Here is a 14,101-nt window from a genome sequence, read left to right as displayed (position 1 = left end):
GTCAGGGTGAGCTATGCAGAAACAAGGGGCTAGAGCCCAGGCAACAGTCCCCCAAATGGGGAGCAGAACTCTGATTCAGGAGTGAGATGGAATAGCCTGTGAAACAGCTTAGGGAATTGGCATTCTGGTCACAAATATATTTCCCTAAATCAGGAAACACTATTGCAAAAAAACAAACAAACAAACAAACATGAAGCCACCCTATTCTGGAAGGTTTGATTGGCTACCTTCAGCAACTGCAAAGCTGTTTCCTAGATAAGCTGTTACTGGCAGGATTCATGCCAGTAGGAATACAGAAAGGCATTCATTCAATACCTTCACAAGCCTCTGGGCCCTCTTCCAACTGCCCTCCCACTACCTCACCTGTCTCCATCCAGGTGAGGTAGACTGGAGCTTGCCTATGTCCAAAAACAAGCTGCTGCTGATTTGGGCAGGACATGTTCTGAATCAGAGGCTATTAACCTCTCAGCCTTGCAGGTACAGCCACAGGCTATGCACACAGGCAGTGTGGGGGACTGCACTCCCTTGGGGGCAAACCAGTTTTTTTTTTTTTTTTTTTGGTAATTTTCTTGTCTTCCTGAAATGACAGCCACCAAGTGGTAGGCCAGGGGAGGTCAGGTTGAGGGGAGATTGCCCTAACTATATCTAATAGCTACTTGGTAAGCCTTTCTGTTGCCTACTTCTGAGAAAGCTTTGAGCATAATGTACCTGACTCCTCATGTGTGTCCCAGGCCGAGCCCTGAACAGTTTCCCTTGAGTCCACATTGAGGAAGGAGCATTAACCCATCCTTCCCCTGCAGCACCTCCAAGCACATTCACACCCCACATTCACACTACCACTCCCATCTCTGCTGTCCTCGTGGGGGTCAATTCCAGTTTCCCTGAAAATCAGATAAGATTCCTTCAAATGATGATTTCCTGATCCCAGTCATTATTAAGGCCTTAAAGAACCCAGATGCAATTTTTTTTTAAGTGAAAGTGAAGTCACTCAGTGGTGTCTGACTTTCCAACCCCATGGACTGTAGCCTACCAGGCTCCTCCGTCCATGGGATTTTCCAGGCAAGAGTACTGCAGTGGGTTGCCATTTCCTTCTCCAAATTAAAAATAAATAAATAAATAAACAAAACCAAAAATAAAGCCCACCACCGACAAAAAGAAAAAGAAAAACACCCTCCCTCCTCAGAGGCCTCCAGCTAGAGTGAAATGAGCAGTAGTCTGGGAGTCATGGAAGCTAGGTTCCTCTCTTTACACTGGCTTTGCTACTAAATAGTTCTGTGACCCTGAGTTTAATTCCACAGGCCTCACTGACCTCCTCTGAAGTGGCTGGGAACTGGCAGAGTTGGCAGAATGCACGAGATGAAAACAACGAACAATTTTAGAGTTGATAAAACACATTCATCCGTGAACTTCCCTGATGTGGGGCTCTGGGCTTGCTCCTTAGAAAGCTGACACAGGGGTTCTCCATGGCTTTGTTGTCAACCCTACTATGCGGAGTAATCTTTGGAAAACACAAATTTAGTTCTGCGCCTGTGCTCTCCACCGCCCCTGCCCGCCCCCACACCTAAACTGTATCAGTGGCTTTTCATAAGTCTTAGAATAACGACCACAGTCCTTACCTCTGCCTACCAGGCCACGCAAAGGAGCCTCACCCCAAACCACTCTCCCTGTCTCCCTAACCCTCCTAAAACTCCTCTTTTCAGATCCCTGAACTCATCAGGGTTCCTGTCAACTCAAGATTTTACGTCTAGTTCCTGCCTATGTGCCTTATCCCCTTCACCCCTCCCCTTCTACCCGCTTAAACCCTGTGTGCCCCTCCTTTCCTTAGGCCAGCCTTCCCAGAAGCCCCAGCCTAAATGGACAGTCTCTGTTCTGCTTGCATCACACTCTGTGCTTTTCCTTTATGGCCCTTATCACTAGTATATTAAATTAACTGTGTTCCTCAGCTTTTGAAAAGTTATTTGATTGTCTCATGAGGGTAGAAACAGCATCTGTCTGGTTCCCTGAAGTAACCTCTGTTCCAAGCACAGAGCCTGGAATACTGCAAACGTTCAGCAAGTGTTTGCTCAATAAATACTCTTTAAATACTGATTGAATGGAAAAATCTAAGAGTGAATGTCCTAAAAGAACTAGATTTCACCATTAAAAATAGTATCAAAAGCCTATTGTTGGCAAAATTTAACAATCGTCTTTGATGCTTTTTGGTGGAAGCCTGTAGCCCTATATGGACATAAGATAAGAAAGATCAATAAAAGAAAAGAAAAATGTTGATTCACCTCTACCTGAAGATTTTAAATCTTTGATTGTCAGTCTGAACCTTCACTTTTAGTTAAAGAAACAACTCAAGAGTTTTGCTAATGGGTGCTAGCTCTATTTTCTGCTTTCCCTGTATATCCATGGGATGCCATGTACTTTAGTAAGTAGTTCAGCTTAATCCCACCAACACCATGTCCCTGGACAGTAATATAGCTTTTCCCCCTATAAGATCCACCTCCATATAATGCACAAGGAAGATTCAGCAAAAAGTAACGAGGTCCTTGAAAATTAGTTTTTAATCTGAAAGCTACTGTTGTTTAGTCGCTGAGTCGTGTCCGACTCTTCGCCACTCTGTGGGCAGCAGTGCTCCAGGCTTCCCTGCCCTTCACTATCTCCCAGAGTTTGCTCAAGCTCATGTCCATTGAGTCGGTGATGTCATCCAAACTTCTCATCCTCTGTTGCCCCCTTCTCCTCCTGCCCTCAATTTTTCCAGCATCAGGGTCTCTTCCAATGAGTCGGCTCTTCGCATCAGGTGGCCAAACTGTTGGCGCTTCAGCTTCAGCGTCAGTCCTTCCAGTGAATATTCAGGGTTGATTTCTTTTAGGATTGATTGGTTTGTGTGGATCACAAGAAACTGTGGAAAATTCTTAAAGAAATGGGAATAGCAGACCATCTTACCTGCCACCGGAGAAACCTGTGTGCAGGTCAAGAAGCAACAGTTAGAACTGGACATGGAACAGTGGACTGGTTGAAAATTTGGAAACAAGACTGTATACTGTCACCCTGTTTATTTAACTTATATGCAGAGTACATCATTCGAAATGCCAGGCTGGATGAATCATAAGCTGAGATCAAGATTGCAGGGAGAAATATCAACCTCAGATATGCAGATAATACCACTCTAATGGCAGAAAACAGAGAAACTAAAACTTCTCTTGATAAAGGTGAAAGAGGAGAGTGAAAAAGCTAGCTTAAAACTCAACATTCAAAAAACTAAGATCATGGCGTCTGGTCCCATCACTTCATGGGACATAGATGTGGAAAAAGTAGAAGCAGTGACAGATTTTCTTTTCTTGGGCTCCAAAATCACTGCAGACGGTGACTACAGCCATAACGTTAAAAGACAATTGCTCCTTGGAAGGAAAACTGTGACAAACCTAGACAGCATATTAAAAAGCAGAGATATCACTTCACCGACAAATGTCGGTATAGTCAAAGCTATTTTTTTTCCAGGAGTCATGTACGGATGTGAGAGCTGGACCATAAAGAAGCCCGAGCACCTGAAGAAAAGATATTTTCGAATTGCTGCTTTCAAACTGCGGAGAAGGCAATGGCACCCCAGTCCAGTACTCTTGCCTGGAAAATCCCATGGACGGAGGAGCCTGTAGGCTGCAGTCCATGGGGTCGCTGAGAGTCGGACAGGACTGAGCGACTTCACTTTCACTTTCAGGATTTTAGACTGCAAGGGGATTAAATCAATCATCTCCAAGACCCTAATGGAAAAACTCATGGTAATATTTTGTTTGTCCACAAGGGGGCAGATTTTAACTGGTGGTCATAGCCCCTGAGAATAGAGTCACTTTTGACTATTAATACCTGTCTTGTGACCATCAACAGGTTTTCACTTCTTGTTTTATATACTCCTCCCAGCATTCTCCCTACGTGTGAGCACTGTTTCTTTGACTCACAGTCACAGATCGCTTATCACGAAACCTGGTCAAGTGAAGGTGATAAAGTCCTATTGGATTATACAGCTCCTTTTCTTTCTTTCTCCTCTTCCTCTGCAGTCTCCCTTTTATGGACTTTTGTTCCTCATCTTATTAAGTCCATTATTTTACAGGCTCTAACAGAATAGCCCTGCTAAATGCAACCCTACAGTGTGACCTCAAAACACCCTGTGGTTCAGAATTTGCCCAAGCAACTCTGTACTTCAGCAGCTCTGCCTGGGGAGAGCTTGCTACAGAAGTCAGTGGCACTGAGGCACAATTTACAGCTGCGAGAGCCCACCTTGTGCCTTTCTTTTTGTCCAGTTGGGAGAACCTTTCAACGCTTCTGTAAAGCATTTGCAGGTCCATACTGTGACCGAGGAGAGCTGCCAAAGAATATATTGCACACATGGCCCCGCTCTCAGGCTTTCTTAGAAGATGGCACATGCATAGGATACCTGACCCTGCAAGAGCCCTCTGTTCAAGCTCCAATACCTCCATGCTCCTTATTCCCTTCGGCATCCAGAATCAGGGATTCCTTTTTCTTTTTTAAACTATTTTTTAATGTGGACCATTTTTTAAGTTTTTATTGAATTTGTTATAATATTGCTTCTGTTTTATGTTTTGGGTTCTTTTTTTTTTTTTGGCCCCAAAGCATGTGGGATCTTTGCTACCTGACCAGGGATTGGACCACCATCCCTTGCATTGGGGCAGCAAGGTCTTAACCAGGGACTGCCAGGGAAGTCCCCAGGGATTCCTTTTTGATTTAAAATAATTCACACAGGGAATTCCCTGGTGATCTGGCAGTTAGGACCTTGCTCTGTGGTTAAAAATAAATAAAATAAAACAATCCACACAGTTTATTAAACAAATATTTCTTGAGTATCTATTAGGTGCTAAGAACTGTTCCAGCCTCTGAAATAGACTTTGGCAGTGAAAACAACAATTACAATGCCCTGTCCTCACGGAGCTTCCGTTCTAGTGGCTGAGGAGGGAGAATTAAACAACAGCAGGAGCACCAGCAAAAGTTAGGTGCTGGTCCATGCAAAGAATGTAATTAAAGTAGAGACAGGAGCAGAGAGCAAAGGGAGTGGGTGCTATTTCATACAGAGTTCACTCTGATAACATCTGAGCAGAGATCTTAAAAGCAGGATTGGCTCAGTAAGATTGGCTCAGATAAGAGTCAAAGCAGAGAGAAGAGCATGTGCAAAGGCACTGAGGTGGGCATTTCTGAGAACGACCATAGGCTAATGTAGTTGGAACACAGCTGACAATGGGAGAGACATAAGAGATGAGGTCAAAAAAGTGAGAGGAGTCTAAGAAATGGCAGAGTCATGCAGAGATTTTTGAAGTCATGGCAAGAAGTTTGATAAAATGTGAAATGAAACGGAGATATATCAAAGGATTTTAAGCAGAGCAATGATCTGCTCTCTCCTAGGGTTTAATCCCCTTCATGGATCACAGCCGTCTCATGGTGAAGGGGCTTGCATAACTTGATAAAGCTTTGAACCATGCCGGGCAGGACCACCCAAGATGGACTGGTCATAGTGAAGAGTTTCAACAAATCATGGTCCACTGGGGGAGGAAATGGCAACCCAGTCCAGTATTCTTGCCTGGAGATCTACATGAACAGTTTGAAAAGGCAAAAAGATATGACAGCAGAAGATGAGCCCCCCAGGTTGGAAGGTGTCCAATATGCTACTGGGATGAGATGGTTAAAGAGCATCACCAACTCAATGGATATGAATTGGAGCAAACTCCAGGGGATAGTGGAGGACAGAGGAGCCTGGCTTGCTGCAGTCCAAGGGGTCACAAAGAGTCAGACATAACATAGCAACTGAACAACAACAAAGGTTTTAATAGGATCGTTCTCTCTGTTAACACAAGTTTGTGTGCCTGACTCACCGTGAGGTGAAACAAACTGAAATGTTGGAGTTTGGAGCAAGAAAAAAGTTTATTGGAGGGCCATGGAAGGAGATGAGGTGGCTCATACTCTAAATTGTCTAAGCTCCCGAAGGGTTTCAGGAAAGCATTTTTGTTTTTGTCCGCATAGTGCAGTATATGGGATCTTAGTTCCCTGACCAGGGACTGAACCGTGTCCCCTGAGTGGAAGCATGGAATCTTAACTACTGGACCATGAGGGAAGTTCCTAAACAAAGCATTTTAAAAAGCCAGGTGAGGGAAAGGGTCACAGGGTATGCGATCAGCTCATGCACACTTCTCTGATTGGCTGATGGTGAGGGAGCAGGCACTGTCAGGGGTTAACAGTATCAGTCCTTAGGCTCTGGAGGCTGGGGACTATGTGCTCATGGTCATGAAGTAGTTAACATCTTCCATTTGGTGGGGGGTTTTAATATCTCTAAAACAACTCTGAAAATACTGTGCATCAAATACTGTTATCTAAATACTTCAGCAGAGAAAGCAATGGCACCCTACTCCAGTACTCTTGCCTGGAAAATCCCATGGGTGGAGGAGCCTGATGGGCTGCAGTCCATGGGGTTGAGAAGAGTCGGATGTGACTGAGTGACTGAACTGAACTGACTGAACTGAAAAATTACTTGTGGTTTCTAGGTCTTGTTCATCAGGTGAGTCAGAGTGCATCTGACTTAATTAAGGGGGTGTGAACACTGCATATCCAGCAGGTAGGGAGCGAGTAGGGTGAAGGTCACAAACTGAGAGTCTAGCCCTTGTGTAGAGGATGAGAGTTACCAGCCCTCCCACCCCATATCCCAGAGAAAAGATTGTACTCAGAACTAAACTTAAGGAGTGAAGAGGAAGTACCAGCTGGAAGAGGGTGATTCTGAGGCAGGTGGAATGGGATGCAGGGTTTCTAGTTGCTGGGATGCTGGGCGTGGTCTCCAGCTGTGGCCTGTAGAGCAACTAGGTAGCATCTGTAACTCCCAGGCCAACCTTAATTACATTTGAAGATCTGTTATGAAATGACCATCCTCAAAGACTTTGGTTTAATTGGTTTGGGGTTGGACCCCCAGTGAATGGTTAGAAACAGATTTACAGGTTGAGGCTAATTTGCAGGCATGTATGAGCACCCCTGTTAAGAAGTTCTTTCCCAGGGTGCTACTCTACAAGAAACTCCCGCACCCCTACTAACACACCCAAGGGCCCTGGAATGTTAGGTTTGAATGAGGGAGGGAGTCCAGGCTTTCTGTGACAAGACATGTGGTCACACTTGTTGACTTGTGGAGGTCCCAGTAACCCAGTGTGGGCCACAGGCTTACTGCAGAGGGAAATTTCCACCTCCCTAAGTTCTGAAGGAACACTTCCTGATTAATAACAAGAAACTACAAAAGAGAAATGATACTTGACTTTAGAAATAATGATTTTGTAGAAGAAATTTTATATGAAATATGCTTAATAACATCTGGCATTTATCCCCTGATTTAAGAATACAACAAGGAGTATTTGTCTAAAGATATGTTTAAATCTGTAATAGTGGAGTATAAAATGGTGCTCCTTACTGTACTATTAGCTACGTAGGGTGCTTGTTTAACGTGATGGTGTTTAACATCAACAAATCAGAGGTTTTATGGGAAGCAGGCAAGGGAAAGACAGCTGACTAGGAAACATCAACAAGTCACAGGCTTTATGGAAGGCAAGGGAAAGACAGCTGACTAGAAAAGGAAAAGAAATAGGGCTCGTCCGGGATTTGAACCCGGGACCTCTCGCACCCTAAGCGAGAATCATACCCCTAGACCAACGAGCCACACAAACCAATCTCTCTTTTCAAACTTTAGTAAAGAAACTTTCAGCCATGTCTACAGTTGGTTGTAAAATTTTTTGCTATGTACGTGGGTGACACCTAGTGGAAGAATAAATCACTGCACTCTCGTCCACATTACGGATTGCTATCCCACAGATCTTTTCTAAGAAAAAAATTCAGGATCAACAAAAAATAATTGCGCCGCATGTTTTCGCTTCTGAGTGAGCCAAAGACGCTGCGGGAACGAAGGCAGGCAGTTGCAGTAGGGACAGTCACACGCCGAGGGGTGATCCTGTGATACTGGGGAGGGGAGTGGCCCCGTGTTACTGACAGAGCATCTGTTTTCGGTCCGCTGCGGGCTGGACACTGGGGCCCAAGTGGGAGGCTTCTTCAGGCTTCGGCACATTACTGACCGGTTCCTGGGCTCGGCCAGGCTGGAACTTTTCTGGCTCTCCCTTGTAAGCTATAGAACTCATCGCCTGGCGAGGTTCTGCGTCTCCTTTAGGAAGATCCAGGTGCTTTCTCGCCGCAGGACTCCAGACTCAGCTTCTCAAGAACCAAAGGCTCTTGCCATGTGGCGCCTTCCATGGAAAGCAACCCCAAGACCCGGGAGGGCCGATTCTCCCGGGCGACCAGACTGTGCCGGGCCCAGGCAGGCGCTCGGTACCCGTTAGAACTAACAAAGATTGTCCAGCTTCTCGAGACGCTCTTGTGCACTAAGACTGTTCCCATAAATCTCAAGCACTGTGGCTTCAAAGAAGAAAGAGAGCAAATCATATCAGGAAGAAGGAGGGGTTAGATACGAAGAGCCTCCCCCAAGCGATAAATATATAAACCACTGGGTGTGGAGGGACTGAGAGGAGAGAGGATCATATACAGTATGTTTCCGACCTGCCCTCAATGGGTAGCGTGGCCGAGCGGTCTAAGGCGCTGGATTAAGGCTCCAGTCTCTTCGGGGGCGTGGGTTCGAATCCCACCGCTGCCAGGTGGTTTTTGAAACTATGCGGATCAAACATCGTTGACTCCGCTGATCCTGCCACTTTAATACAGTTTCTTGACTTTGCTCTCGCGATAGACAATCTGGACATGCCCAGTTTTGCGACTTCCCCTGTTTCTGTTCATTGGAAAAGACCCTGCTGCTGGGATTGAAGGAAGAATGAGATGGTTAAATGGCATCATGCAAGCTCCCAGAGACTGTGAAGGACAGGGAAACCCGGCGTGCCACTGTCCACGGGGTCGCAGAGTCGGACACGGCTGAGCGCCTGAACAACAATCATTCTAATTCCTCCGCTAGAGATGACCTTACTCTACATGAGTGTTTTGTTTTGTTTTTTTTTTTTGGTTTTTGTTTGTTTGCTTGCTTGTTTTTTAACAGGCAGTGTGGAGTAGGAGAAAGAGAAAAAAATAAAGACACCACAGTATATGATACTGCATAAAAACTCTTTTAAAGGATAATATATCACACACGCTTAAAATGGTGATTATGTTAGTACATTTCAGACCCGCGTTCCTTCAAGGGCGGTAAAAGCAGTTTGTATTTAGCTCTGTTTGAAGTTTCCAGGCAGTTTTGTTACAGCCAAACGCTCTGGGAAGCAAACTCACTCAGAAGAACAGCCTGGATAGTTGAGTGCAGTTTATTACACACCGGTCCCAGGCAGAGTTTCCTCCTTAGCCAAGGACCCCTATCGACTTGGTGACAACCTTTTATACAAAGTGTACATGCCCAAGCCCACACCTCCAAATTCTCTAAAGTCCACTCTGGACAATGTTAGTAAGAGATACAATCAGGTTACAGCCATAAATTTACATTCTAAAGCTATCTGGACATAGAGTTTCAGTTCAGTTCAGTTCAATCGCTCAGTCCTGTCGGACTCTTTGCGACCCCGTGAATCGCAGCACGCCAGGCCTCGCTGTCCATCACCAACTCCCAGAGTTCATTCAGACTCATGTCCATCGAGACAGTGATGCCATCCCTTTAGTCCACATCAATAAGTATTATTAAGATTACATAGTGGACATTGCATTCCTTCTGGCTCCAGGAGGTAGAGGTACCAGGTCTGCCTGGTCTGGTTTTTATTCTCCAGGGAGGCCTGCTTGGCTGTTGGTATTTTATCTCTATGGCTTCCCAGGTGTGCAGTCCAAAGTTCGCAGAGAGTGTAACACGGAGTTCCTCTTCTTTTAAAAAATGGAGTCACTCATTTGGTACGTTAAAAGTACAGGGGAAAGAAGTCAAAGTGTTAGTCGCTCAGTCGTGCCTGACTTTTTGCAACCCCATGGAGTCTAGTTCCCCAGGTTCCTCTATCCATGGAATTCTCCAGTCAAGAATATTGATGTTGAACCTTGGGTTTCCTGCTTGGCAGCAGATTCTTTGCCATCTGAACCAGCAGGGAAGTCAAAGTCTTTCATGTAGATGCTCACAGTGTTCCAAATTCTACGGGACGATGGTATAACTCTGTTATTCAGGCCTGAATCCAAGCAGTAGAAGTCTATCCAGATTCCAGTGACTTAAAAGGTTTGACTCTGTGGGCACACCAGAAATGTGGCCATCTGGGAGAAAAAGCAACATACAGACTATTCTTCAACTAAGCCTGTAATGAGGATTGTCATTCACGCCTCAACCTTCAAGGATAGGCTACAATTAAAAGACAAATACGAAGGAAGCTATTGGGGAATCTTCAGGCTGGAGAAACATGAGCCAGACACAAACTCAGGATAACTTCTCCTGCCCTGCCAACAAGGTCTGTCCTTTCTTAAATTTGACTGTCTATGGACAAAATTTACCTGTTTTCTAGATTATAAAGCACTGCTAAAGATACAGCTCAAGCCTTGAATACAAGAATTATGTGCCAATTTCATGTGCTACTTTAAAACTGTACCCACTTACTGATAGACTGTGGCAAAGCTACCTAAGGACTGCTACGGGGACCAGCTTCTCACATTTGAGGAATCATGCTTATTGGAGTACTCCACCAACTGTTGTGAATGGACTATCTTCCCTAAATCCTTTAATATGTTTTTTGAAATAGCCCCTCAGTTTATATGTATTGTAACCAATGATGTAGAAACTACTTCTATGTATCAGTTAGGAAACCCTTTTTCCAGAAGCCTAACACATGTTGATCATTTATATTGAAAAAGGACCACTATTATTTTCCTCCTATGAGAACTCTTTATTAAGGACTCAGATGTTATTTCCTACTTTGTCTATTCCTAATATTATATTTTCCTTAGAACCTTTATGTAAAATTTTGCAAGGAACCAAAAAGTTACAAAATTTCACAGATAACTGCAATTGTGCCTTGATAGAACATTCTATCGTTACCACTATTGCTGCCAATAAGATAATGGAAGTAAGAGTTGATGTATGAAAGCATACTTCTCATTTATGTTGAAACTTTTTCTTTACTAAATCCTCTACTGCTCAAAAATTGTTCTCTGCAATGTTTAACCCATTACTTGTGTGTCTTTGGTCACTTTATTTCTGTTGACTATCTGCAATTGTTACTTGACTTATAGAATTAAGAAGACTTGTATTCTTTTGCCTTATTTCTATGCTCTCCAACCTAAATAATCCTGAGGTCAACTTTTAGGGAAATTAAAATGGAAGAAGTCTTGTTCAGGCTTCAGAAGCAGGAGAACAAGCCTCCGACCTTGTTTCTGACCTGCCTGGACACTGCCCAGATTCTGTACCTTCCCTCAAGCACAGGAAGTAGGCAGTACTTTAGATAAGAAAGAGAGTAGATCTTGGAATCCTTGAGCCCCTGAGAGTACGGCCAAACCTCTGAGGTCTAACGAAATCCTATGACTCACAAGGTGAAACAAACAGCATTGTGAAAAGGTGAAAGTCAAACCAGAGCTGCATTTGGGGACACAAACTGATGATGATATCACTTTGCGGCCTGGGATTATAAGTAGGAACCCCCAAAATAACAATTTGAAGTCTCACCTGTGGCATGGACACGCTGCCTGAGACCTTTTCCCATTTGGGACTCCCGATTGCAGTTACTCAGGACTTCCCAGCACACTGTTTAAGTCTAGGTGTTGGCTGGCCCAGTTTGTTGATGTATATGTATTGTTCCTATTTCTCTTTTCTTTTAATGATTGCATATTGAAATTAAGTTAAAGAATCCTCTAATAAATATTGAAATGGTTGTGTGTAGAAAAAAAAAAAAAGGAGTCAGTCCAGTCAGGGCAACCTGTTCCTTTCTTTCTTCAGTTTCCCATACACTGTTTTATTTTACTGAACGCGATCCCTGGCGCTAGGCAGGGAAAGGGAACGTGCAACCATTTCCCTTTCACAGCAGATGCACTGAGAGGTCTAGAGACAAGCGCTCGGAGCTGCCACGTCAGCCTGCCAGCCAGGAGAGTGAAGAATGGATCATCAGACAGAATTCAAAACTAACTCGTAGTTCTCCGTAACTTTACCGTTTCTCATCCCTAGGGGGTCCTCTGCCGCAACTTTTCAAAGCAGAGTGGAGAGAACAAAATACGACAGCACATGTATTTTAAATACATTACCGGAAGCAAACAAAGAAGGGCTCGTCCGGGATTTGAACCCGGGACCTCTCGCACCCTAAGCGAGAATCATACCCCTAGACCAACGAGCCACAGTAAGATGGCCTTTTGTTTCCGCCTCAAGGCTCACGCACGTCACTAGGCCACGTCACTAGGCGTTTCTCAAAGAAATACGAGTTTGAGTGCCTTCTACCGGCAGAAATGCGTGTGTTTCCCCAGCGAGCGCGTGCCTGACGCAGCGGAGGATTTATCAGCTGTGATCCAGACCGGGACAGCAGCAGGGGAACTACGTCCACTTGGCCTGAAAGTCTGTTTTATCACGCTCTGCCGAAGACAGGGGAGATCTGCCGGAACAGCCGCATGGGTACCCTTGTCCTGCAGCCACTGCTTTAATGCTTAGGAGGGGGAAAAAAAACGAGTGGTAGGCCCCAGCGAGATTTGAACTCGCGACCCCTGGTTTACAAGACCAGTGCTCTAACCCCTGAGCTATGGAGCCCTCGTGTGTATGCTGGTTCTCTATCTTCCCTGTTATAGGTGTTTTCAGTAAGTTTACTGTGTTAAATGGGATTTTGACCCAAGCAAAAATCCAAGGTATGCTGCAAAATTGAAAACTTTCTGCGTCGTGTCAACCACTCGAAAAGACTCTGCTTTGAGCAGGGTCGCTACTAGACTGTCTTCCAGTCCCCTACCTTGATAGTCGGCTGAGACATTGCCTTCTGTTCCTCTGCTGCCCAGAAAGGATGCATATGACAGAACTCCAGATACCTGGGCACTCGAGAGACCCGCCTGAGAATAAAAAGGCGCATATAGAGGGTATCCGACAGGCAGGGAGGTTATGGTGCACTCCCTTTCCTTACGTGGCGGTGAAATCCACAGAGAAGGTGAGAAGAGGTTTACAACGCGGTTTTTTGTCTTTTCTGAAGCAAGAGCCCCTAACTCTTGCTTGTATGTTGGAATTATTGTCTCTCAAAGGTCCAGGGTTAGGAGCAAGCAGGGAAAAGAGGTGCTAGAGAGGAAAATTTTAATATTTCCTTAAAGACATACGGATTTGCATGTATACTTGGTATGAATAATACAATTTTTTAAAAAGGATTTCGTTTTCACTTTTTAGAGATCCTGTTTTTCTAAGCTAGTAAACAGGAACTAAAATTGTATTTAACTACAAAAAATCTTGTACTTATTTCTTACTGCAAATATAGCCATAGACTAGAACTTTGGGGAGGAAGAGGACTGATTCATGCAAGCCCAAGAAGTGAACCACTTTTATTTAGTAAGGTTTAGATTCTCTCACTATAGGCCTGTTCGTGTACTCACTAATTTTTAATGTCATTTGCCTAAGATCATTAAACCTGCAAGAAATCTGAAAGTTACTGTAACCTTTAAATTCCATACCTAAATACTTAACAGACATCTCCTAAAAATAAGAACTAAGAATAAAAGCATAACTTCAGTACCATGTTAGACCTAACAACATTTATAATAACTCCATAATTTAATAGTCCATATTTTCAAATTTCCCCAACTGGCTCCCTCCAATTTTTTTTTAAAACTAGATTCAAACAATGTTTCTCGCTGCTTTTAATTTTAATGTTTCTTTCAATTCTCTTTTCAATTTGAAAATTCCCCTCCTTTCAGCCCTTCTTTTTTCATAGCAGCTCTCAGAAGTCTCACATTCTGCATGCTAAGTCGTTCCAGTCGTGTCCAACTCTTTTCGATCCCATGGACTGTAGCCCACCAAGCTCCTCTGTCCATGGGATTCTCCAGGCAAGAATACAGGAGGGGATTCAGTACTCCAACTGGATTCAGCCTATATATTTTTGTCAGGAACACTACCTCACAGCTTTTCAATACCCTAAGGAACCAAATAATTTTCCAGAACATATTGTCTAGGCTGTAGACAAAAATAAAT

The 14,101-nt window shown here is 44.2% G+C and overlaps 4 non-coding genes across 4 annotated transcripts; 1 reads left to right on the top strand and 3 right to left on the bottom strand.

Moving 5' to 3' along the window:
• Positions 1–7,608: 7,608 nt before the first annotated feature.
• TRNAP-AGG (transfer RNA proline (anticodon AGG)) lies at positions 7,609–7,680 on the bottom strand. The gene has a single exon. It is a non-coding gene; the product is annotated as a tRNA-Pro (tRNA).
• A 900-nt stretch (positions 7,681–8,580) lies between these two features.
• On the top strand, positions 8,581–8,662 carry TRNAL-AAG (transfer RNA leucine (anticodon AAG)). Its single transcript has one exon. It is a non-coding gene; the product is annotated as a tRNA-Leu (tRNA).
• A 3,550-nt stretch (positions 8,663–12,212) lies between these two features.
• Positions 12,213–12,284, bottom strand: TRNAP-AGG (transfer RNA proline (anticodon AGG)). The gene has a single exon. It is a non-coding gene; the product is annotated as a tRNA-Pro (tRNA).
• Positions 12,285–12,615: 331 nt separating this feature from the next.
• TRNAT-UGU (transfer RNA threonine (anticodon UGU)) lies at positions 12,616–12,688 on the bottom strand. The gene has a single exon. It is a non-coding gene; the product is annotated as a tRNA-Thr (tRNA).
• Positions 12,689–14,101: the final 1,413 nt, after the last annotated feature.

This window comes from Ovis canadensis, chromosome 7 (genome assembly GCF_042477335.2).
Source record: "Ovis canadensis isolate MfBH-ARS-UI-01 breed Bighorn chromosome 7, ARS-UI_OviCan_v2, whole genome shotgun sequence".
NCBI lineage: Eukaryota > Metazoa > Chordata > Mammalia > Artiodactyla > Bovidae > Ovis > Ovis canadensis.
The sequence above is the reverse complement of the archived record's forward strand: the minus strand, read 5'-3'. Positions and strand labels throughout refer to the sequence as shown.